Genomic DNA, 24,953 nt, shown 5'->3' with positions numbered 1-24,953 from the left:
GCCCAGGGGACAGAAGTCCCCTGGGCATGGCCATTGGGCAAGGGGGCATGACTCCTGTCTTTGCTAAGACAGGAGTCATTTCTATGGGGGTTGGGAGTGAAAAAAAAAATGGCGCAAATCGGGTTGAGGCGAAAAAATTGCCTCAACCTGACTTGCTCCATTTCTTGACGCCCAAGCCCCATTTCCCCCTACACCGGCGCTGCCTGGTGTACGTCGCTTTTTTTAACGCACACCAGACGGCGCCGGCGGCTAACGCCGGCTAACGTCATTCAATAAATACGGCGCCCGCATGGCGCTTCAGAATGGCGTTAGCCGGCGCTAATTTTTTTGACGCAAAACTGCGTTAGCGCAGTTTTGCGTCAAAAAGTATAAATATGGGCCATAATTGTACAAAGAAGCTAAGCTGCCAGTAAAACTCCTAGTGTCTGAAGAACGTATCAAGGTATTGAAATTCCTGAACATTTAAGCACTACAGATAAAGAAGTACCATTTCTCCAGCACAACAAACATATTAATTGCAAAAGAATAATTATCTTTGCATATATTCAATTGACTGACTCAATGTGAAACATAAATTATGTGTGGATGCCTGGTGCACAGATTTGCACCATACACTATGAATATCAAAACACTAATGTACCCCTTATAGTTGTACATCCTATGAACTATTAAATCACATCAAAATGAAACTAGCTACTCCCCATATAAAATGAAAATAGAGTTTGAACAGTTATGATATGAACCCTTAAGCTATAGCCACACACAGCCATTCAAGGCTGCTATTACCACTATAACCAAAGCATTGGGTGGCATCACTGAAAATCTGAGGACATGATTATGAGTTTGGTGGATGGGATGACCCATCGGCCAAACTTACAACGGAGAACTTGCTACCATATTGGCTACCCCCCCACAGGGCCCATTATGACTTTCCCGCAGGGCTGATGGGCGGAAAACAAAGTTTCCACCCGTCAGCCAGGCAGGAAAGTGGCAGTAGCATTGTTGCTGACTCGTAATCAAACCAGCGTCAGTGCTGTCAATCTCAAGATGCACCAGCACCCTCACAGTGCTCACTGTCTGCAAGCGTTTGATTTGATTGGATTTCTGGCTAGGACATGGTGAATCCCTTCTTAGAGCATTAACATATATGGGTATAAATGCAATTTATTACAGTATTAACTTTTTACATTTTGTTATCAGAAATTTGCTTAATGTGATGATGATCACTTGCCGTAAGGAGCCATGGATGTTATTTATTGATATTATAAAGTTATATTGGTATAATGATTGGTTTAAAGATTTTTCAAAGCTATTTATTGTTATTAACATTTTCTTCTACTGTGTACGTCCAAAAAAGAAATATCATATTTACAGTTGTGTAGCTGTAGATATTTGTCCACTACCAGCTCCCAAAAATTTCAATCCACAAAAATGTAAAAAATAACTTCTAAAGAACCCAAAAAAATGCAAAAGCTAAAAGGTTCAAAGTAAATCCACCAATGTAATCCACAGTCATTAAGAACCATAAAAACACCTGAAAAAAATTGGAATTGATCCAGGAAACCCGATTTAAAAAAGTAGTATTAGTTTACAGTAAAGCAAAATATTTTTCTTTGAGAAAACAATACATTAAAAACAAGTCGATACAATGCCCTCCAATCTGTAAACCTGTAAGAAAATACAATATATGCGCACCATCACAATACACTCCAAAATACAATGTAAACATAACATTGGAATTAAACAAACACAGGAAGTAGTATCACATTATCTAAAAAAGCACAGTTGGAGCACAAAGTTAAAACTAGGCCTAACGCATAAGACTACAGGATAACTGAACACAAACTACCACAATACAACCTTCAAAAACAAAACAGACTATAACTCACACTAACTACATCTACCCACATCACCCCGTCCCTAACACCTTAAGAAGAAACTAAAAAAGATCTTACTTTATCTGTCACACAGTATCAGGTTACTCCCACAAAACATCAGCTCAAATTACATTACTAGGAACTTGCAGTGAAAGCTTGTTTGGTGCTCTGAGACACTAAATAAGTAACCTTTTAATCAGCCATGAGACTTGCTCCTTTCCCTCCTATTTGTCACAGCGCCAAGAAAACATTGAGTGTACACCCACTCTATAAGTTTTCTTAGCACAACATAACATTCACATTAACACATCATACATTTACAGAAAAGAATAAAAAACTGAATAATACAATTTAAAAACCTAACATAAAAACACAACTATTTGTTATGTTATAGGGATTTTTTTTTGTAAATTAAATATGCCAATTTTATACTTTTTAAACATTCAATTAAAATCCTAAAACATTACAAAATGTAACACTATTTTAAAAACATTATAATACACAAAATAAAGTTCAAAATTGTGTTTACTTTTAATAATTGTTTTAAATATTATCAGCCCTGTTCCCATACAAGCCCTCAAAAATTAAAACAATCACAATTATGTTGTAAAAATGTATACATCTACAATAAGAAAATAAATATCAAAACAATGTATTAAATAAAATAAATGTAAAAATTAATAACATTTTTATTACCATAATACACATAATACAAATATATTTAGCTTAACAAAACAAATATATCGATACATAATCAATATTTAAAATATAACAAGTTAAACATTTTAACTTTTAAATAAATAATTCTTGTACAATTTTAAATTATAAAAAATATAATGTAAAATTGATTTTATGAACACAAAGCATAAATTCAAACCCTTTTCTCCATAAACCAAACATCCTGCTACATTTTTTTTTAAAACATATACTTATTATTTATGGCTACTAAACTTAAAAAATTGCAACAAAATGAAATCAGATGAAAATACCTTTTTACCATACATAAGTGTAGAAACAAAATTGTCAATGAACATACCATAAAACAAATTATAAACATAATACAAATACCATACAATATTAACCTACCTAAAATGGAATATTTTACAATGATGTTATAAACAAAGCCTAAAATGATATTCAAGCCTCAATATTTATGTCTGAGATGTTTTGGACATCTTGACATTCCTGCATATTTTTGTAGCACAATATTTATGTTACAATATTTTGACAAAACACCAGGTCCTTGCATACTAATAAGTACTGGTGAGTTGTCCAATAATGTTCTAGCCATGTGCTGAATTTAATGTAACCAGGAGCAGGTGCCTCTGGTGGTCATTCATAAGTTCAGTCTAGGCCACAAATTATGCATATAAGATGTGTAGATGCCCTCCCTCCTCTTGGGTCAACTTTTCTTCCAGATACGTATAAGGTGCTGTAGGTGATTTGCGCTGATATTTGCCCTTGCACAGCAAAGTGAAGTTCATTTGAATGCCCCTGGCTTAGCTTTTTACAAGATGAGGATGACAATAGCTTCCCAGACAGTAGAAGTATATAACCTGCATTACAATAGCTGGAGGGAGGATACCCAGACACAGCGATGAGGGGGATGAGACCAGGCTATAATTAGAAATTCCAAGAGGCCTTTTGTTTTACTTGGTGGTGCAGAATACTAATCTCCAGCAGAGTTGCTTGGTGGATTGCCATGACGAGGGTTGGAACATCAGCCTCAGCTTTTCCAAAGAGATAATGCTTCTAGGCCATATCCGTACTCTGCCTGTCCCCAATCACTGCACCATCCTACACAAAGGCTGTCTCTCTCGGCTGAGAAAGATACTTGAAATAAAACCTCTGATTATTTTTTCTCAGATTGTGAAAGTTAAAGGTAACCATTAAAAAGTAGGGGGAATGAGATATCTGTATTATTTGGTATCCTCATAGAGAAAGACAGGAAAACACAAGGGAGGGTGCAATTTGGCAGAACAGTACTGTATTTACCCCATCAACATAAGACAATGTAAAATTGTTCCTTGGTAAGTTTAAAACCTCAAAACATAGTGGATACCAAATATTATAGCCCACATATGCCAATATACTTGGTAATGGAGTTGGAAATTAAAGCTTGTGAAATGATTTCAAAAGTGCTGAAACACACTGTGATTTGCTGTCAAATAAAAGGCAATTTCAATGTGCCAATGGTTAAGAGGATACCCCTGAAAAGTAGGGCGATAACAGATATTACAGGAATACATGATCCAAAATATTTGGTATCCTCATGGAAAGTGACAGTGAAAACACAAGGAAGGGTGTGGTTTGTCACAAGAACACTGCTTTCTCTCCACCAGCAGAAGAACATATACAATTGTATTCTCATATTTTTACCAAATATTACAGCCCATATACACCATTATATTTGGTATCCTCTACAGGAATCAGTTGTGAAAGCTTATGGGATGATATCAAAATTGCTAAAAGATACTGCAATCTGCTGTCAAATAAATGCAATTTTAACATGTCAACGACAAAATGGTAACCAATGAAAAGGAGTATATACCAGATATTACAATGCATGAACCATACTATTTGGTATCCCCATAAAAAGAGAAAATGAAAAAACTAAAGGAAGGGTGAAATGCCACAGAAAATACTGTCTTTAAACCAACAAAATAAGGCCATGACAAATTGTGTCCTGGCTAGTTTTAACCCTAGAAACATAGGAGATACCAAATATTATAGCCTCTATGAGGCATTGTATTTGGTATCCCACAAATAAACCAGTTCTGAAAGCTTGTTAAATGAAATCAAAAAATTTAAAAATGCTGCAATCTGCTATGAAAACAAAAAGAAACTTCAATAGGTCAATGGCTAACGTGTAGCCAATGAAACACAGGGGAAACAATATATTACAGCAATTCATAAGCCAAAATATTTGGCATCCCCATAGTAAACAGTGTCGGGAAAATCAAGGAAGGGTGGTATTTGGCAGAAAAATAGTGTGTTCACCCTGACCGCATAGGACCCTGTCAAATTGTATCCTGGTACTTTCTAGCCCTAGAAACCTAGGGCCATTATGTTTGGTATCCCCCAAAGGAACTGGATGTTTATGAAATTAAATAAAACATGTGAAATGATACTGTAATCTGCTATCAAATAAAAGTAAAATTCAGTTTGTCAGTGGCTAAAGGGTAAGCCATGAAATGTAGGGAGTATAAGATTATACACCAATGTATGAGCCATGATATTTGGCATCCCCATAGCTAAAGATGCAGGAAAACAGAAGGAAGGCTGGTATTTGGCAAAAACGTACTTAGGGCCAGATTAAAGGGAAAATTTGGCAGCCTCGCACAATGTCATTTTCATAACACAGGGATGCACTGTATTTAATAGAATACGGCTCACCACTGTGTTTCCCCCTGCACTGACGCTGAATTTGCTGCCGCGCGCCAATGCAGCAACCCTTGCACCATTGTACAAGGATGGCTGCGTTGAGTGGGGGGGTGTTGTGCAGGAAGGAACACCTTCCTGCACAAAAACAATCTTAAATGGATATTTTCTCTTTCTTTGTGTGCTGCAGAATGCAGCACACGTAGAGCAAAAAATGAAGAGAAATGAAAGCATTTGTCCTTGTTGTGCCCTGCTAACTCCACCCCTGGAGTGGTGTTAGATTTTGGCACTGCCTCAGGTTTATTAAAACTCGTAAATCTGGGGCAGCGTCAAACGGCTGTTCCTGTGGCAAGCCCACAGCAACACCCACTGCGCACCCCTTCCATGCAAAGTGCTGCATGTGAAGGGCCATATTTACAAGGTGGCAGTAAGCCACAAAAAGTAGAGTAAAGCCACCTTGTAAATACAGTGCCTTGCATAGTGGCACCGGAGCGTCACTAAAAGTGACGCTCTAGTGGAACTGAGTGCTCTTAATTATGCTGTTTAGTCTACCAGACAACAGAATGCCCTGACAAACTGAATCCTGATAAGCTCTAACCCAAGCGTCATAGAAGATACCAAATATTACAGCCCATATGAGGCATTATGTTTGGTATCGCCCAAAGGAACCAGATATGAAAGCTTGCTGAATTAAATCAAAAACGTTAAAACATAGTGTAGTCTGCTATCAAATAAAAAGGTCATTTGAGTTGGCCAGTGGCTAGTAGACCACCCTAGAAAGTAAGGGATACCAGAAAATACAGCAATGCATGAGTCGTAATATGCAGTAAACCCATAGTAAAAGATGTCGGAAGACATGGGAAAAAGTGGCATTTGTAGGCAAAATACTGTGTACACCCAGCCAACAGAATCCTGAATCCTGGTAAGCTTGAATCTCCGAAAAATAGGCTATACCATACATTATAGTGTTAACGCGTCCGTCTATGTTAATTTATACACATCAGGACTCGTTTTAGGTCGATGAATCTTTGGACCCAGTGGTGAGACACCATAAGACGAGACAACTGATCAATACATCAAACCATATGTCTATAATATTGTTAACATATATCACCACAATAAATTTCACCTTAGACATTAATAATTCTTCGACGCAACCATGACCTTTCAGTCATGAATAACCACACCTTATTTAAGTTTTGTGAATTTTATTCCCTATTGATTACAATCTAATAGCAGATGTATTAATCTCAAAACCAAGAAGCAAAGAACATTATCACAAAGCGGCAACTACGGTAAGTTTCATCAATGCAAAGATCACAAATTCAAGATAATCATATGAAGATAACAAATCAAAATACAGAGAACCTCCTAAAGGTCTTAGTTCAGCATAGCACCACGTCAGTCACGTCAGTTACGTCAGTCAAGATGAAATGCCTCATCTAACCACAATTGGCATCAGCATGTTGGGCTTCATGCAAAACAATTTAGAACATCAATTTGGAAAAACGTCTAACTAAAGTCTCTAATCAAAACACACAGCAGTTGGTACCTAGAAAGGAAAGGCAGAATACAGTCTTTGTCTTCAGGACATCAGTTAAATCGCCGTCAGTCTATCTAAGCTAAGGGCAGGGGACACCTCCCTCATAAGGAGGAAAGTGTAATGGGGCAGTCTATGGGCAAGGATGGTTTTGTCTAAGTCTCAAATCACCAAATAGAGTGACAGAGTTTCTGGATGCAATCGATATCATTCCCTACCTAATGCCCTTTGTTCCTTGTGTTATGAGTTTTTATCCCTTTTTCGAAATACATTCCCCCAAAATCCTATTGGTCAGTCACTACACCCCCACTATCTGTAACCTATCAATTTATACATTAAGTAATACATTTGTCATTCTATGATATTTCTTGTGTTTCTAATTGGTCTTTATAATTGACGTTTTTCGTAGGTGGCACATCCGGGGTTACTTCATTTTCTGGCACACACTTCGGGTCAAGAGTTCTCTTCTCCGCGATTTAATGTCCTTGAAAGTGTCCATGTTTGTTACGAAGTCCATACATTTTATACTAAAGCCACTAGCATGCGGATGAGAAAATTTAGCATTGTTGCAAATAAGTGAAGAAAAGAACAATTGCTGGTTCATTGGCTTTTTGCAAATCAGTACACTGGAGAAACAGAAAAATACCCTTTAATATGAGATCTACACAGCTAGTTTTCGACTCACGCTAACTTAAGGCTTATGGATTCTAATAAATGCAGTCTTCGTACATGTTAACATATTCAATTACAGTCGACATTAGTTTATGCATGTGAAAAAGTGTCACGTTTAAAATACGTTTCAATGAATAATATTATTAGTGCAGCATTGTTAATTATAATCATTTCACATCTAGAATAGGTAATATTTAAACTACGCTCTCTCAATAGCACATATGAGTAATTACATTTGGTGTCCTCCAAAGTAACTGGATGAGAAAGCTCATGCAATTAAACTAAAAATTTGACAATATACTGTATTCTTTTAGCAAATAAAAGGCAACTTGAATTAGTCAGTGGCTAAAGGGTAACCCCTGAAAAAAGGGGATACCAGATGTTAGAAATGGTGTCTTTGTTTGGCAGTCCAAGCAAGGACCCTCACTCTAGTCAGGGTAAAAGAGAATCACCCTCAGCTAACCCCTGCTTACCCCCTTGGTAGCTTAGCATGAGCAGTAGGCTTAACTTCAGAGTGTTAGGTGTAAAATATTTGTACCAACACACACAGTAACTTAATGAAAACACTACAAGATGACACAACACAGGTTTAGAAAAATAGAGAATATTTACCTAAACAAAACAGGACCAAAGTGACAAAAATCCACAAATCACTAGTCAAGTTAACAATTAAAAAGCAAAGAGTCTTCATGGAGTTTTAAACACACACTAACACTATTAGCGTGAAAATGTACCTTGGGTGCATCAAAAATAACTCCGCACGAGCGATCTCACCAGCCTCCATCAGCGATGCTGCCTGTCATTTCTCCAGCACCGCGCGTCGATTCTTCGGTCGCATCGCAGGCGAGCATCCATTTTCAGCCGCGAAGCGGGCGGTGCGATGATTTTTCAGCCGCAGATCGGAGTTGCGTAAATCTTTTCCCCACTGTTAGAAATGGGGTCTTTGGTTGACAGTCAGGTTACCCCCTGTTCAAGCAAGGACCCTCACTCTAGTTAGGATAAAAGAGAATCACCCTCAGCTAACCCCTGCTTACCCCCTTGGTAGCTTGGCAGAGCAGTAGGCTTAACCTCAGAGTGCTGGGCGTAAAGTATTTGTACCAACACACACAGTAACTTAATGAAAACACTACAAAATGACACAACACCAGTTTAGAAAAATAGGAAATATTTATCTAGACAAAACAAGACCAAAACGACAAAAATCCAACATACACAAGTCAAGTTATGATTTTTTAAAGGTTTAAAATAAAAAGAGTCTTTAGGTAGTTGTAACACCACACTAGCGCTGCTAGCGTGAAAATGTACCTGGTTTGCGGCAAAAATAACCCCGCACGGGCGGTGTGCGTCAAAAATAACCCTGCACGGGTATATGCGTCGAAAACAGCTCGGCACGGCGAGGCGCGTCGAAAAAGCCAGCCACGCGACGGTCCGAAAGTCCCGCGGCGCTGGTTGCGATCTCTCAGCCTTCGTCAGCGATGCTGCGCGTCGTTTCTCCTGCTCCGGGCGTCGATTCTCCGGTCGCGTTTCCTGCGGCGTCGTTTCTCAGCTGCGGAGTCGGCGTCGCGTCGTTTTCTCAGCCGCGATCGGGTTCGCGTCGATCTTTTCTCCGCACGGCGCTCGGTGCGTGTATTTTTGTCCTTAGGCTGCCAGCCTCTCCTTTCAGGGTCCCAGGAACTGGAAGGGCACCACAGAGCAGAGTAGGGGTCTCTCCAGAGACTCCAGGTGCTGGCAGGAAGAAGTCTTTGCTATCCCTGAGACTTCAATAACAGGAGGCAAGCTCTACATCAAGCCCTTGGAGATTTCTTCTTCAAGATGGAAGGCACACAAAGTCCAGTCTTTGCCCTCTTACTCTGGCAGAAGCAGCACTGCAGGAAAGCTCCACAAAGCACAGTCACAGGCAGGGCAGCACTTGTTCCTCAGCGATCAGCTCTTCTCCAGGCAGAGGTTCCCCTTGATTCCAGAAGTGTTTCTAAAGTTTGTAAGTTTGGGTGCCCTTCTTATACCCATTTTAGTCTTTGAAGTCACCTTTCTTCAAAGGGGACTCACACCTTCTTGTGAAATCCTGCCTTGCCCAGGCAAGGCCTCAGACACACACCAGGGGGCTGGAGACAGCATTGTCAGAGGCAGGCACAGTCCTTTCAGATGAGAGTGACCACTCCACCCCTCCCTCCTAGCAGAGATGGCTAATCAGGAAATGCAGATCACACCCCAGCTCCCTTTGTGTCACTGTCTGGTGTGAGGTGAAAAACAACCCAACTGTCAAACTGACCCAGACAGGGAATCCACAAACAAGGCAGAGTCACAGAATGGTTTAAGCAAGAAAATGCTCACTTTCTAAAAGTGGCATTTCCAACCTCACAATCTTAAAATCAACTTTACTAAAAGATGTATTTTTAAATTGTGAGTTCAGGGATCCCAAACTCCACATGTCCATCTACTCTCTAGGGGAATCTACACTTTAATCATATTTAAAGGTAGCCCCCATATTATCCTATGAGAGAGAGACAGACCTTGCAACAGTGAAAACGAAATTGGCAGTATTTCACTGTCAGGACATATAAACCACATTACTATATGTCCTACCTTATCCATACACTGCACCCTGCCCTTGGGGCTACCTAGGGCATACCTTAGGGGTGCCTTACATGTAAGGAAAGGGAAGGTTTAGGCCTGGCAAGTGGGTACACTTGCCAAGTCGAATTTACAGTGTAAAAATACACATACAGACACTGCAGTGGCAGGTCTGAGACATGATTACAGAGCTACTTATGTGGGTGGCACAACCAGTGCTGCAGGCCCACTAGTAGCATTTGATTTACAGGCCCTGGCACCTCTAGTGCACCTTACTAGGGACTTACTAGTAAATCAAATATGCCAATCATGGATAAACCACTTACATACAATTTAAACAGGAGAGCATATGCACTTTAGCACTGGTTAGCAGTGGTAAAGTGCTCAGAGTTGAAAAGCCAACAGCAACATGTCAGAAAAATATAGGAGGCAGGAGGCAAAAAGTCTGGGGATGACCCTGCAAAAGCAAAAGTCCAACACGACCCCCTACCAGCCTAAAGCCAGGGGAGAACAATCAATACCTTGATGTACTTCCCTGATTGGGGCGATAGAACAGGGACCCAGGCCCACAACAGCAGGGGCATGTTCCAGTTCTACGCCTTCCTGACTCCAGTTGGATCCCTCTGTCCATACTCTCAGGGCCCACTAAGCTAACCCATGGGGAACCCTTCTCCACATCTACAGACACCATCTGTGCAACACCTAACTTTACTTGGCTCACAGATGTATTGCAATGGGCAGATAGTACCACCAGGGCCAACACAGTGGTGTTGCCCACTCCACCCCCGGGGTGTGACTCTCGTCCTCCCCCCCCCAGGGGCAACTCTGTCCACCAGGACAGCAAGCCACAGTGGCCCCAGACAACTGTCAGGGATGAGAGCCCGACCTCAGGCCTCTCTAACCACTGTGACTGTGGAGAGTGGGGGGTGGTAGCCCCAGGTGCCTGGCACCCTTTGACCACTCTCTTTTCCACCAGGTCAGGGATGACAACCTGACCCTGGTCCTCCCCTCTGGGGCTCTGTACCCTCCCTGCAGAAGCGGCACCCCCAGAGTCAAAAACTGTCAGGGTGCTTGTAGAAGCAGTCCTGCACAATTCTTCCATCAGTGCAGGGATGTTAACCTGCAACTGATCCTCCAACCTGGGGTCTGTACCTTCAGGTTGGACCAGGGCCAGGGGTGAGGCTTCCCTCCCCCTGCCCTCTCTTCTGGGGTCCTGAACCACCCAACTAGGAGCGGCCCCCCCAGAAGACAACATGGTAGGGGCACTGTTAGCAGTAGCCCCTTCCTCCAGGTCAGGGGGGACACCCTTAACCTGGCCTCCCAATCCAGGGTCTGTACCCACAGACTGGATCACTGCCTGGCAAACCAGGACTTCTTGGGGGGCATACCTACCCCCTACCAGGTCAAGTTTACCCTCTGAACCTGGTCATCCAACCCAGGGTCACCACCCTGCGGTTGAACCACTGCCTGGCACACCAGGACTTCCTTGGGAGCACACGTACTCCCCATCAGGTCAGAGTTTACCCCCTGAACCTGATCATTCAACCCAGAGTCACCACCCTGCGGTTGAACCATTGCCTGGCACACCAGGGCTTCCAGGGGAGCACACCTACCCCCTACCAGATCAGAGCTTACCCCCTGAATCTGGCAATCCAACCCAGAGTCACTACCCTGCGGTTGAACCACTGCCTGGCACACCAGGACTTCCTTGGGAGCACACGTACTCCCCATCAGGTCAGAGTTTACCCCGTGAACCTGATCATCCAACCCAGAGTCACCATCCTGCGGTTGAATCATTGCCTGGCGCACCAGGACTTCCTGGGGGGCACACCTACCCCCCACAAGGGAAACACTTTCCCCAAGGGCCATACAAGAGTCTGGCTGGCGCAGGTCTCCTGACCTCTGCCCATCTGACAGAGTCTGGATTCCCCCCAGCCCAGAAATGGTCTCACCAAGGTCATTCCTGGGGGGCTCTGCACTCAGAGCTGACCCCTGACCCTCCAGGTTCTCCACTGGGGTCCGCAACCCCCTCTCAACCCTCTGTCTGGACTTCTGCAACCCCTCACTAGGAGTGGTACTGCCAGACACCAGAACTGGTGGGACGCTGGCTACAGCCGCCCCCCCAAGTTCTCCTGACACTGTGGGGTCTCCCTCAACAGATGGCCCTATGGTACAGGCTAGGCTCCCCTCCTGGGGTTCCCGCAGGGAACCCTCCAGGACCTGGGACCGGATCTCGGGCACCTTGGGCCTCAACCCACCCCCATTCCCTCTCCTCTGAGACTGGACATGGGGTCCCTCACCCATCCCACTACACTGGGACCTACCTGGGACACTACAATCCTTCCCTACCTCACCTGGTTGGGAACTACCTAGACCACTCCTCTCAGGAGCACCCCCAAATGCCTCTTCAGACTCTCTGGTACTCACCCAGAAGTCTGCCTCCATTGTAAGCTCCCTGGGGTCAGAGAACTCACACTCCACCTGGTGTTGGCATAGCTCTGGAAAATAAGGACTAGACATATGCTCTCCAGCAATTACATCACTCAGCCCCTCACATGAATTAACCAAAGTACCCTTCACCCAACCATCCAGTGACTCTGCTTTGACAAAGCACCCCACATCACCCTCCTGAGACTGGTGAGACAGTACCTGACTGTCCCTGACACTCAACCCACACTCTTCTGGGATGTCTTCATACTCCATAACCAGGACTTCTACCTGGGGGGAACCCCTCTCCCTGTCACTCTCAACTAGAGTCAGTAGAGTGTCCCTCCCACCAGTAGGAATATGACTCCCCATGCCAGTTCCCCAATCCACCTCAGGGACCCTGTGCATCACTGGAGCTACCTCATACCCCTGAACCTCCTGGCGTGTGTTAACTCCCTCCTTCAAGTAGGGCACCACATCTCTGGGCATGTGCACTTCTTCAGCAGTACTGGATACAAGATTTTTGCTGCCACCATCTGAACTGGACTCAGCCCTCATGGCCTCCAGCTTCAGCTCTTCACAGCTCAGCTCTTGAGCTGCAATCCTTTCTTTTTCCAGGACTAAGGCTCTCTCCTCCTCAGCCCTCTCAAGCTCTGCATCTAGCTCTTCCAGACTCCGGATTCGAGCTAGGAGCCACTCATCTCTTTCTGTTTCCTCCTCTTCGGAGTAGTCATCCTCCTCAGACTCATTTGGTGGTGTTGCCTGACAACGTTTCAATTCATACTGAAACAGGGCTGACTCAAGATCCTCCCTTCTGGATTTCCTGTTCACAGCCAGTCCCCTTTCCATGCAAAATGCTTTAAGCTGCCACTTTTTATACATAAATAGGTGCCAGAAATTGACTTCCATTCTGCAAAGGCTTCACAACCAAAAACCAAAGTCCAAAAATATTATCAATACTTCCAGGAGGACATCAGAGAACAAAAAGCAGAATCACAAGACAAGTAGTATGTGGTCACGTAGTGGTCTGAGATCAAAACAGTAGTGTACACTTAATTACTGTATGTCAAGTACAAACACAAGTCCAAATCCCGACCGCTGGTCACCAATGTTAGAAATGGGGTCTTTGGTTGACAGTCAGGTTACCCCCTGTTCAAGCAAGGACCCTCACTCTAGTTAGGATAAAAGAGAATCACCCTCAGCTAACCCCTGCTTACCCCCTTGGTAGCTTGGCAGAGCAGTAGGCTTAACCTCAGAGTGCTGGGCGTAAAGTATTTGTACCAACACACACAGTAACTTAATGAAAACACTACAAAATGACACAACACCAGTTTAGAAAAATAGGAAATATTTATCTAGACAAAACAAGACCAAAACGACAAAAATCCAACATACACAAGTCAAGTTATGATTTTTTAAAGGTTTAAAATAAAAAGAGTCTTTAGGTAGTTGTAACACCACACTAGCGCTGCTAGCGTGAAAATGTACCTGGTTTGCGGCAAAAATAACCCCGCACGGGCGGTGTGCGTCGAAAATAACCCTGCACGGGTATATGCGTCGAAAACAGCTCGGCACGGCGAGGCACGTCGAAAAAGCCAGCCACGCGACGGTCCGAAAGTCCCGCGGCGCTGGTTGCGATCTCTCAGCCTTCGTCAGCGATGCTGCGCGTCGTTTCTCCTGCTCCGGGCGTCGATTCTCCGGTCGCGTTTCCTGCGGCGTCGTTTCTCAGCTGCGGAGTCGGCGTCGCGTCGTTTTCTCAGCCGCGATCGGGTTCGCGTCGATCTTTTCTCCGCACGGCGCTCGGTGCGTGTATTTTTGTCCTTAGGCTGCCAGCCTCTCCTTTCAGGGTCCCAGGAACTGGAAGGGCACCACAGAGCAGAGTAGGGGTCTCTCCAGAGACTCCAGGTGCTGGCAGGAAGAAGTCTTTGCTATCCCTGAGACTTCAATAACAGGAGGCAAGCTCTACATCAAGCCCTTGGAGATTTCTTCTTCAAGATGGAAGGCACACAAAGTCCAGTCTTTGCCCTCTTACTCTGGCAGAAGCAGCACTGCAGGAAAGCTCCACAAAGCACAGTCACAGGCAGGGCAGCACTTGTTCCTCAGCGATCAGCTCTTCTCCAGGCAGAGGTTCCCCTTGATTCCAGAAGTGTTTCTAAAGTTTGTAAGTTTGGGTGCCCTTCTTATACCCATTTTAGTCTTTGAAGTCACCTTTCTTCAAAGGGGACTCACACCTTCTTGTGAAATCCTGCCTTGCCCAGGCAAGGCCTCAGACACACACCAAGGGGCTGGAGACAGCATTGTCAGAGGCAGGCACAGTCCTTTCAGATGAGAGTGACCACTCCACCCCTCCCTCCTAGCAGAGATGGCTAATCAGGAAATGCAGATCACACCCCAGCTCCCTTTGTGTCACTGTCTGGTGTGAGGTGAAAAACAACCCAACTGTCAAACTGACCCAGACAGGGAATCCACAAACAAGGCAGAGTCACAGAATGGTTTAAGCAAGAAAATGCTCACTTTCTAAAAGTGGCATTTCCAACCTCACAATCTTAAAATCAACTTTACTAAAAGATGTATTTTTAAATTGTGAGTTCAGGGATCCCAAACTCCACATGTCCATCTACTCTCTAGGGGAATCTACACTTTAATCATATTTAAAGGTAGCCCCCATATTATCCTATGAGAGAGAGACAGACCTTGCAACAGTGAAAACGAAATTGGCAGTATTTCACTGTCAGGACATATAAACCACATTACTATATGTCCTACCTTATCCATACACTGCACCCTGCCCTTGGGGCTACCTAGGGCATACCTTAGGGGTGCCTTACATGTAAGGAAAGGGAAGGTTTAGGCCTGGCAAGTGGGTACACTTGCCAAGTCGAATTTACAGTGTAAAAATACACATACAGACACTGCAGTGGCAGGTCTGAGACATGATTACAGAGCTACTTATGTGGGTGGCACAACCAGTGCTGCAGGCCCACTAGTAGCATTTGATTTACAGGCCCTGGCACCTCTAGTGCACCTTACTAGGGACTTACTAGTAAATCAAATATGCCAATCATGGATAAACCACTTACATACAATTTAAACAGGAGAGCATATGCACTTTAGCACTGGTTAGCAGTGGTAAAGTGCTCAGAGTTGAAAAGCCAACAGCAACATGTCAGAAAAATATAGGAGGCAGGAGGCAAAAAGTCTGGGGATGACCCTGCAAAAGCAAAAGTCCAACACCCACACTGAGTTCTGTGTGTGGATTTCTTCCTCTTAGGCTGCCAGCTTCTCCTTTCAGGGTCCCAGGAACTAGATGTGCACCACATGGCAGAGTAGGAGTCTTCCCAGAGACTCCAGGTGCTGTCAGAGAGAAGTCTTTGCTTTCCCTGAGACTTCAGGAGAAGTGCTGCCCTTCCTGTGCTTTGTGGAGCTATCCTGCAGTTGCTGCTTCTGCCTGGTGAAAGGGGACAAAGACTGGATTGTGTTGTGCATTCTTGCTTGTGAGGAAATCTCCAAGGGCTTGTCCTGAACTTGCATCCTGTTGTTGAAGCCTCAGGGCCATCAAAGACTTCCCCTGCCAGCGCCTGGACTTTCTGCTGAGACTCCCGCCCTGCCCAGTAATGCCCTATCCAGTTCCTGGGGCCTTGACAGGTGAAGCTGGCAGACAAAGCCTGAAAATCCACGCATAGACCACCGTGCAGGGAAATTTCTGATGCAACCTCAGAGAGCAGTTGAAGAAACGATGTGCCGCCAGCTCCGCGGCTGAACTCGACACAGCGCTAGCAACGCAGCTGGGAGATCGATGCACGCAGCTGGAGAAACAATGCACTGCATCACTGGCGGAGGCAGATAACGTCGCAACCCACACAGAGCGGTTTTGCTATCACCGTGCGGCAGGATTTTCGACGCAAACCTTGCTGGATGTGGAAAAACGATGCAACACCTGCCCAGACCCAAGTGCTGCCTGGATCGACACATCGCTCCTCTCAGGGGAGGAAAAACGACACACGCCGGTCCGACCGGAGAAGGAGAAACAACGCACAAGCTCGCTTGTGGGTGATAAATCGATGCACCGCTTACCTATTTTAACACACACTCACCCGTGCGTGTTAACCCAGGTACTTTTCAATTCTAACAGTGTTTTATCTGTTTACCAAAGGACCAAAGGACCTAAGGCTCTTTTTGCTTTTTTTAATAACCTGACTTATGTATGTTGGATTTTTGTTGTTTTGCTCTCGTTATGTTTAGATAAATATTTCCTATTTTCTAAACCTGTGTTGTGTCATTTTGTAGTGTTTTCATTAAGTTACTGTGTGTGTTAGTACACATACTTTACACCTAGAACTCTGAAGAAAAGCCTGCCTGCTTTTGCCAAGCTACCAAGGGGGTGAGTGGGGAGTTAGCTGAGGGTGAATATCCTTTACTCTGACTAGAGTGAGGGTGCTTGCAAGGACAGGGGGTAACCTGCCTGCCAACCAAAGACCTAATTTCTAACAGAACCCAGTAGCCCCCCTCAGGAGGATGAGAGAGAAAACAAATGCAGGTCCAGGAAGTGACCCCAAAGAGCCAGGATCCAGAGTGTCCCACAGAAAATGACAAGGAAAGAAGCAGAACAGGAGCGCACAGCTGCATTGCATGCAGTGGCTGAACTGAGAACATAATCTGGCTCCAAGTCAGAACTGGAACACACATCCAACAAACAATCCGTGGAATCTGATTCAGAGGATTCGGCACTGGCCAGAGGAGACTTGCCGATAGTGACCCCATAGATGGGTTGACAACTGTTTGACTCTGGACTGACCTAATTGTCTCCGGCTACTAACTATGAACTGGCCCATGATCCTGCTGATACTGGACTAAGTGAATATGTGGTATCCCTGTTAGTGGATCATCCTATTGAGAAATACATCAATGCCTGATGGATTGGGTGAGCCTGATTCTCCCAGCCCATGGTATAATGGCCCCAGAGAGCCCCCCCAGTGAGCTTGTCATTGCTGGGCAGGAATTGCCTTCCACATTCTGCTTCACCTGCTCGCGCCCTTCCACTTGACCCTTTTTTGGGAGTCTAGTGAGACTTTGCTTATCACTCAATGTATTGACTACCATAAGTTTGGGTAGCCAGCCGTTGCCATGTGGCCCTGGGTATGGGCAGTTTATTTTTGGGGAGTTTGGTATTCCTTTTTTCTTTGGGGGATTGTTATTGGTAGGATGGGGGAGAGCAGATGTGGACCTTGCTGAGCAATGCATGGATGTACTTTCTGTCTGAACTGTCACCATGGCTTACAGACACTGAATGTATATATGCATGACCTGGAATATTCAGGGGATTAAGTCAGCAGCCAAAAGACACAACATCCACAGGTATCTGAGGCATAGAGTGCATGTCACTATGATACAGAAGACTCACCTCTCAGAGGTAGATGTGGAACACCTATGCCGCAGATGGCGAGGCCAACTCTATGCCACCACTTACTTTGGCGCATTGAGTTAGGTTAGAGCTGGGACCCCTTTTGAACTCCTACATTCCTGGGTTGTCGAGAATGGATGATATGCCCTGGTATGGGGCAGCTTAGCAGGGAGATAAGTTAGATTGAGGAGCATATATGCACCCAACCAAGAACAATTTACCTTTCTCCAGTCCTTGTCAGCCTCACTGGGATCTGAGATGGGGGTGACATACTAATAGGTGGAGACATTAACTGTGTTACTGATGTACATATGAACTGTTCTACACCTCCCCAGCCTGGGCCATCAGCTCACAGAGTAGCAATGGGCTTCAGGGAATGGATATGACACTGGGAACTACTAGGTGTATGGCGTACTCAACATGAGGAGGAGCGTTGTTACTGCTTCTACTCTTACCTATAATTCCCTACAAACCAGGCTGGACAGATTTCTTTGTACTACGAGTCTGTGTCAAAATGCCACCTTCACAGAATATTTAGGTCGAACACTATCTGACCACATCCCACTGCTATTGGGGCTTAGGTTGATGGATGATAGGTCAGCGACCCTGAAGTGGTGCCTTCAGCTTGCAACATTGCAGTACTCATGTTAAAGGTAAATATTTCACCATAATCAGAAAATGACATCATCTACACTCACGGAATTGGAAGCCTTTAAGGAGTTAGTTATTACATGGGGCAGTCTGTGGGTGTCAACAGGGAGCTCCATGCAGAGCAACGCTCCCTAGATGCCACACTTCAACTCCTTGAGGCTGGAACCAGCTACTCACAGACTCCTGACAGACACAAAAGAATGTTACAATGCCATACTAGAAAGGTTATGCGGTCATGAATGCAAGACCTACAAAACTAGAGCCCACAATTCAGAAGGCAAGTCAGGATGACAATTGGCATGACTGATTCACCCTGAACGACGAGGCTCCCCAATCACGCACCTGACACATATATATTCCCTGACATAAATAAATGAGGAGTATGGACTCACTATGAAACCCTATACAGTAGACCTAACATTTTTCCAGATGAAGTGCAGGAGGAATTCCTGACTCATCTCTCCCATCATTGGTGCCAGAAGCACAGAGGAACATTGATGGCAATGTAACTGCACAGGAAATCAGGCAGACCATCAACGACTTGGCCCGGGGTTAGATCCCTGGCGCAGATGGGATCCCTGTAGAGTTTTATAAGAGGCGTCAATGCTCCATTTAGACTTAAATATCCTGAGTAAAATATTGGCAACCAGACACTTCCTGCACATGCAGGCCCTAGTGCACAGCGATGAGAATGGCTTCATTCCACAACTTTGAATCTCTCTTAACCTCAGGAGGATTTATCATATCCCCAGCCACAATGCTCATGTTGGTAGACCTCAAAAAGGCTTTGGACTCAAAACGGTGGGATATCCTGATGAAAGTAATGCATAATGGAAGCAGGGGAACAATCGATTAAATGGGTGGCCCTCCTTTATTCTGGACTCACTTTGTGGATTAGGACCAGTAGGACCATCTCTGATGCCTACAAAGTCTCCAGCGGTATTTCACAGAGGTGTCCACCCTCAGCCTTACTGTTCGCACTGGCCATCAAGTCACTGGCCACTGGCTGAACTATTTCAGGAGAAGAAGGGAGAAGGTAGTATAACACTGGATTGACACACATGTAATCTCCCTCTATGCAGATGATGTCCTCCTGTATCTGGCTGGTGGCACGGCAGGGGCCCAGGAGGCGGTCTACCACCTTGACATATTCGGGGAACTTTCCAGTTTAAGACCTTCTTGAAGTGCTTGTCTAGTCATGTGTAACTTAAATATCTAGCCATTCAAATATACCACTACAATGGAGATCTGCGGGAAGGCAACCTGGGATGAACACTGCGCTGCCTCATCTCCAATGTTACCTTTTTGAGGTTTCTGAAACTACCACTTATGGCCAGAGTATCCAGCTCCAAAATGTTGATGCTTCCCCGACTGGCTTACTTCTTTGCAAACCTCCCAGTCAAGATTCCAGTGGCATGGTTCCAACAAATGGATAGCTTCCTTCTGGAGCTCATATGGATGACAGCTGCCACAGGGTGTCACTCCAATTCTGAAATGCCCCCCTGTGAGAGTAGGCCTTGTCCCCCCAACTTCAAACTGTACTATTTGGTAGCACAGCTGCCAACGGAGGCTAGGTGACTGGATACCACCCGAAGAAGCACTCTGGACTTAATAGGATTGGCAGCACACCAGATACTTTTGTTGGGTATGCTACTTCACTCTGACTTGGCCATCTCACGACCAAGTGTTTTATTGCAGGTGGCCCTATATAGCTGTTGCTGTTGTACGGTGAGGACGCAGAGGACCACACTGCATGTGCTGGCCCTGCCACTGGTGGGCCTGCCACATGGGACCCTGGTTGGATGCTTCACAGCAACTCAATTCCAGGCTTGGATGGAAGCAGGAGTGCTCACAGTGGTGGACTGCTTCCTGATGGGTACCCTGATACCCCTGGAGGTGTTGACAGATCAATTTGCTCTGCTGCATGGCCACTTCCTGACTTATGAGGCACTAGTGTGGACAGATGCAGACCTCTGGAGTGGAGGGAGACAGGAGACTCCTCAACATGCAGTGCTCCAGTGGCTGCTCTTGCTGTGCTCGGCACAGTGACAGTTGATGTGGTTTTATCACTCCCTACTTGAGATGAGGCAGGACCACAGACAGCACTCAGGCCTCGATGGGACGGAATTCTGGGTCAGGAGACCAATGACTGGGATTGGGATAAGATGCTAGGCTTCCTACACAAAATCTTCAGAAAAACAAGGCTGAATTATTTGCAGTTCAATATATTGCATATGACCTACCTCACTCCTCACAGGTTAAAGGGCACATATGTAGGAGAGCCCGATGAATGCCCCAGATGCCGTCAGCTTGACGCAGACTTTACGCATATGATGTGGGGCTGCCCAACACTACAGACCTACTGGATTGGAATATTGCACTAACTTCATGGGACCCTGGGGTGCTCTCTCCCATGATCCATAGAGGTGTGTCGACCTGAGAATGTTTTCAGACCCAAAACGTGGAGAGTTGGTGCTAGATTCTTTAATCTCAATGTTGCACCGGCTAGGTGACAAATTGCACTGGGGTCGAAATTGAGGATGGGACCTACGGTTGGGAAATAGGCAGAAGACCTCAACGTATGGCCAGAGCCAAAGAGAGCATACTCTGCATGGAAGATGCTCAAGGTATTGCGAGACTCCATATAGCGGATCTGTGGGCAGAAGTTTTGCAGAGTTGGGAGCAACTAGAGGGAGGCACAGATTCAGAGCAAGGTAAAGCCGAAAGATGTGGAGAAGAGACTGTGGAGTAAGGGGATGACTCCAACATGGTGGAAGTTGACAAATACGAAGTCAGACCCTATCACACATGGATCAGAAACACCATCATTATGACGGACACATAACACTGACAGTAGGCAGATTGCTGTATGAGCTACACTTTCAACTCCAGGGTAGAACAAAATAAGTGCCTGTATACATGGATCCATTACACACAAACGTGTTAACGCGATAACGGAATCCTAGCTTTTTTTTTACACTGAATAGTGGATTCTGAGGTAGAAGACGATAGATCAAAGCTACATAAGTTTGAGGAGATTACATCAATGAGCAATGTGAGTATCAACAATAATCAACACAAACAACAATATTGAACCTCAGTCAATAATCACACCAGTTTATTAAGAAGAATTATAAAATGTATTTCCCTAGACTAACAATGCTAATGTCGCAAAAATAACTCTTAAACACAAATGGTAAGCATATAAGATTAATAATGGTTGATTAAAACGTCTTATATATCTCAATTTGATCAAGACAACCGAACAAATAGTTTCCAAAAAAATCACATTTGTTAACAATACCAGAACAGGTGATAATGTCAAAGTATACATTAGTACAACACTCAAAAGATGTCAATATAAGCCATGAGCAAGTTAATTCCCTCACTAACCACAAATTAGAATCAACATGTTGGGCTTCACGTGAAAAGAATTTGGTAACATAAATTTAGAAAACAAACTCTTTACCTCGGGTTAATAAAAGAATATTGATATGCAGCATTCAGATCATAAGTTGCAGCTTGTACCTGGAAAGCAAAAGAGACACATATAACATTACAATGACATACTTTACCAATATCAGTAGTAGCAACAAGCAGTTTACTTCAGCCAGGGGACACCATCAGTTATGTCTTCAGAAGATTTGGGCCTACCAACAGCTAAACACACACTGCTACAGGAACACTAGTCAGCCTTGTCTCATTTCATTTGTTCTAATCTCGTCTGTCTCTCGTCATCAATCTGTTCTCCTCTAGAAAATCCTACCTAGGTTGTTATACTAAACATTAAAAAGCTTATGATTGGTTAGTCTATGGGGTGGTTACGCTTTAGCTAATCAACAACTAAATTGATAGCCTAAAATACGACAATTCTACATTAACTAGAACATTTTCTTCAATAATATTTCTTCCTTTTCCGCCTCGTCTGTGGCCTCATTGTTTCATCCCCTCCCAAACACCGCTTCTCAGGAAGAAACTTTTACTGTTTCGACTTCCCTTCCATACTCGAAGAAAAACCAAGTATTAGTAACATTCTCAACAATAGAACATTCAACTTATGTAATGCTCGGTTAAAACATGACCTCCACTCGGATAACAGTCTCCACTGGTTCTGGAGGGGGCATTGTGCCCAGAGTGCTTCATCCTGCCAAGGACTGGGGTAGTGGATGCTTTTCTGCACTGGTTCTGGAGGGGGTTTTGTGCCCCGAGTGCTTCATCCTGCCAAGGACCGGGGTAGTGGATGCTTTTCTCAACTGGTTCTGGAGGGGGCTTGTGCCCAGAGTGCTTCATCCTGCCAAGGACTGGGGTAGTGGATGCTTTTCTGCACTGGTTCTGCAGGGGGCTTTGTGCCCAGAGTGCTTCATCCTGCCAAGGACTGGGGTAGTGGATACTTTTTTCCCTCTGGTTCTGGAGGGGGCTTTGTGCCCAGAGTGCTTCATCCTGCCAAGGACTGGGGTAATGGATGCTTTTCTCCACTGGTTCTGGAAGGGGCTTTGTGCCCAAAGTGCTTCACATGCAGTGTGGCAGGTCCCATTCCCTCACTTGGGTGTGTGTGCCACGAGATTGCCTGGGAACAGGTAGCATGATACTCCATGGAGGCAGAGACACACTCCACCCTGCAGCGACTTCGCCTGCCACCTGCAGTTACAAATAGTGCTCAGTGTTGTGCCTCATGTACGCTGTGTAGGGTCCTGGACGTCTCCTGCAGCATCGGACATCTGGCCAGTGGGAATGATAGCCATGTCAGCTGTGGTGGCACTGTCTGAGTACATCACGGGGCTGGTAGCGGAGATTGCGGCGCTGTCTGTGGCAGGATTCTGGCAGTGATGAATGTGTCTGCACCTGTGGAGGGACACAGCAGGATGTCTCCTGCAGCCTCGGACGACTGCCCACTGGGGATGATCCTGGGGACTGTTGTTGAGGCAGCAGACGTGCAGGTGGCGGTGCAGGTGGCGGTGTCCTCCGCCATACAGGTTGCTGTTCTGTTTGCCAGAAGGGGTGACTCTGGTCCCTCAGTCGGAGGCTCCGTGCCCTGTCCTGACTTGCCCTTCACCTGGTGTCCCTTACCCACTTTTGATGTCACTGCTGGTCCCTTGGCACTGTCCCCTTTTGGTTTGGAGGAGCCCTTGCTGGGTGGTTGGTGCGGCTTCTCCCTCCAACATGTGGGCACCTTCTTCACGGTGGCGGAATGGGCTGATCCTTGGCCTCGCTAGGTGGCACACTGGCAGCTCTGATGGGTGCCGCCCACGATGTGACAGGACTTGCTGAGACCGCAGTGCTGGAGGATTTGATGTCTGAGGTGCTGGGCTGGGACCTGGACAGCCTGGCCCTAGGAGAAGGATGGGGGGAGGAGTAGGGAAGAGGTCAATGTTAGCCAGGAAGAGTTTCTTAGACACACTGGGACGGGAAGATGGAGGGGGAGTAGAGGAAGAGGTAGTGGTTGTAGGAGGTGTACGTCTGCTGAATTTGGGTGAAGGTGCATGGGCTGGAGGCTGTTGTGAGGTGGCTGGCTGTTGGGTGGGTGTGTGCCTGCGTTTGTGTACTTTCGGAGGAGGGCTCACAGACACACTGAGAGAGGACACAGGAGATGTGTGCATTGTCATGGGGGTGGTGATTGCACGTGAGCGCTGTGTTGTGATAGGCATGCTGGTGATGGAGGTAGTGGATGAAGATGTAGTGCATGCAGGTGTGAATGGAGACGAGACCAGGAGTGAAGAGGGGGACATGAAGGAGGGGGACACAGTAGAGGCAGTGGATGTTGGTGTGTCTGCATGGGGATGGTGCTTGTGTGAGTGCCTGTGGGATGTGTGGTGCTTCTGTTTGCCATGTCCACTCTTGTGTGTTGATGAGTGTGCATGCTGGTCTGATGGTGTGCTTAGGATAGGCTGAGGTACAAGGGATTAGGTCTGGGTAGAGGAAGTTGGAGAGGGGAGGCTGGACACAGGGACAATGGCTGCCATCAGTGCTGAGGCCAGAGCCTGAAATGCTCTCTATTGGGCCGCCACGCCAGAATGAAAGCCCTCCAGGTATGCATTTGTTTGCTGCAAATGCCTCTCACCACCCTGGATGGCATTCAAAATGGATGATTGCCTAACAGTGAGGGATCTCAGGAGGTCAATAGCCTCCTCACTGAGGGCAGCAGGGCTGACTGGGGCAGGGCCTGAGGTGCCTGGGGCGAAGGAGATGCCCACCCTCCTCGGTGAGTTGGCATGGGAAACTCGATGAGGGGCTGCTGGGAGGACGGTGCTGGTACAGGGGGTGGTGGCTGTACCTGTTGTAGTGGTGGGCACAGAGGGCCCGCCACCGCAAGGGAGCTCCCATCAGAGGAGGAGTCGCTGTCGCTGTGTTGTGTAGCCATTTTAGAAATAGCTCCATGGACGTTAGTTTAACACACTAGGCTGCTGTGCACTTTAACCTAGATATGTTTTATTTG

This window comes from Pleurodeles waltl, chromosome 5 (genome assembly GCF_031143425.1).
Source record: "Pleurodeles waltl isolate 20211129_DDA chromosome 5, aPleWal1.hap1.20221129, whole genome shotgun sequence".
In the NCBI taxonomy this organism is placed as follows: domain Eukaryota; kingdom Metazoa; phylum Chordata; class Amphibia; order Caudata; family Salamandridae; genus Pleurodeles; species Pleurodeles waltl.
Note: the sequence above shows the minus strand (reverse complement) of the source record.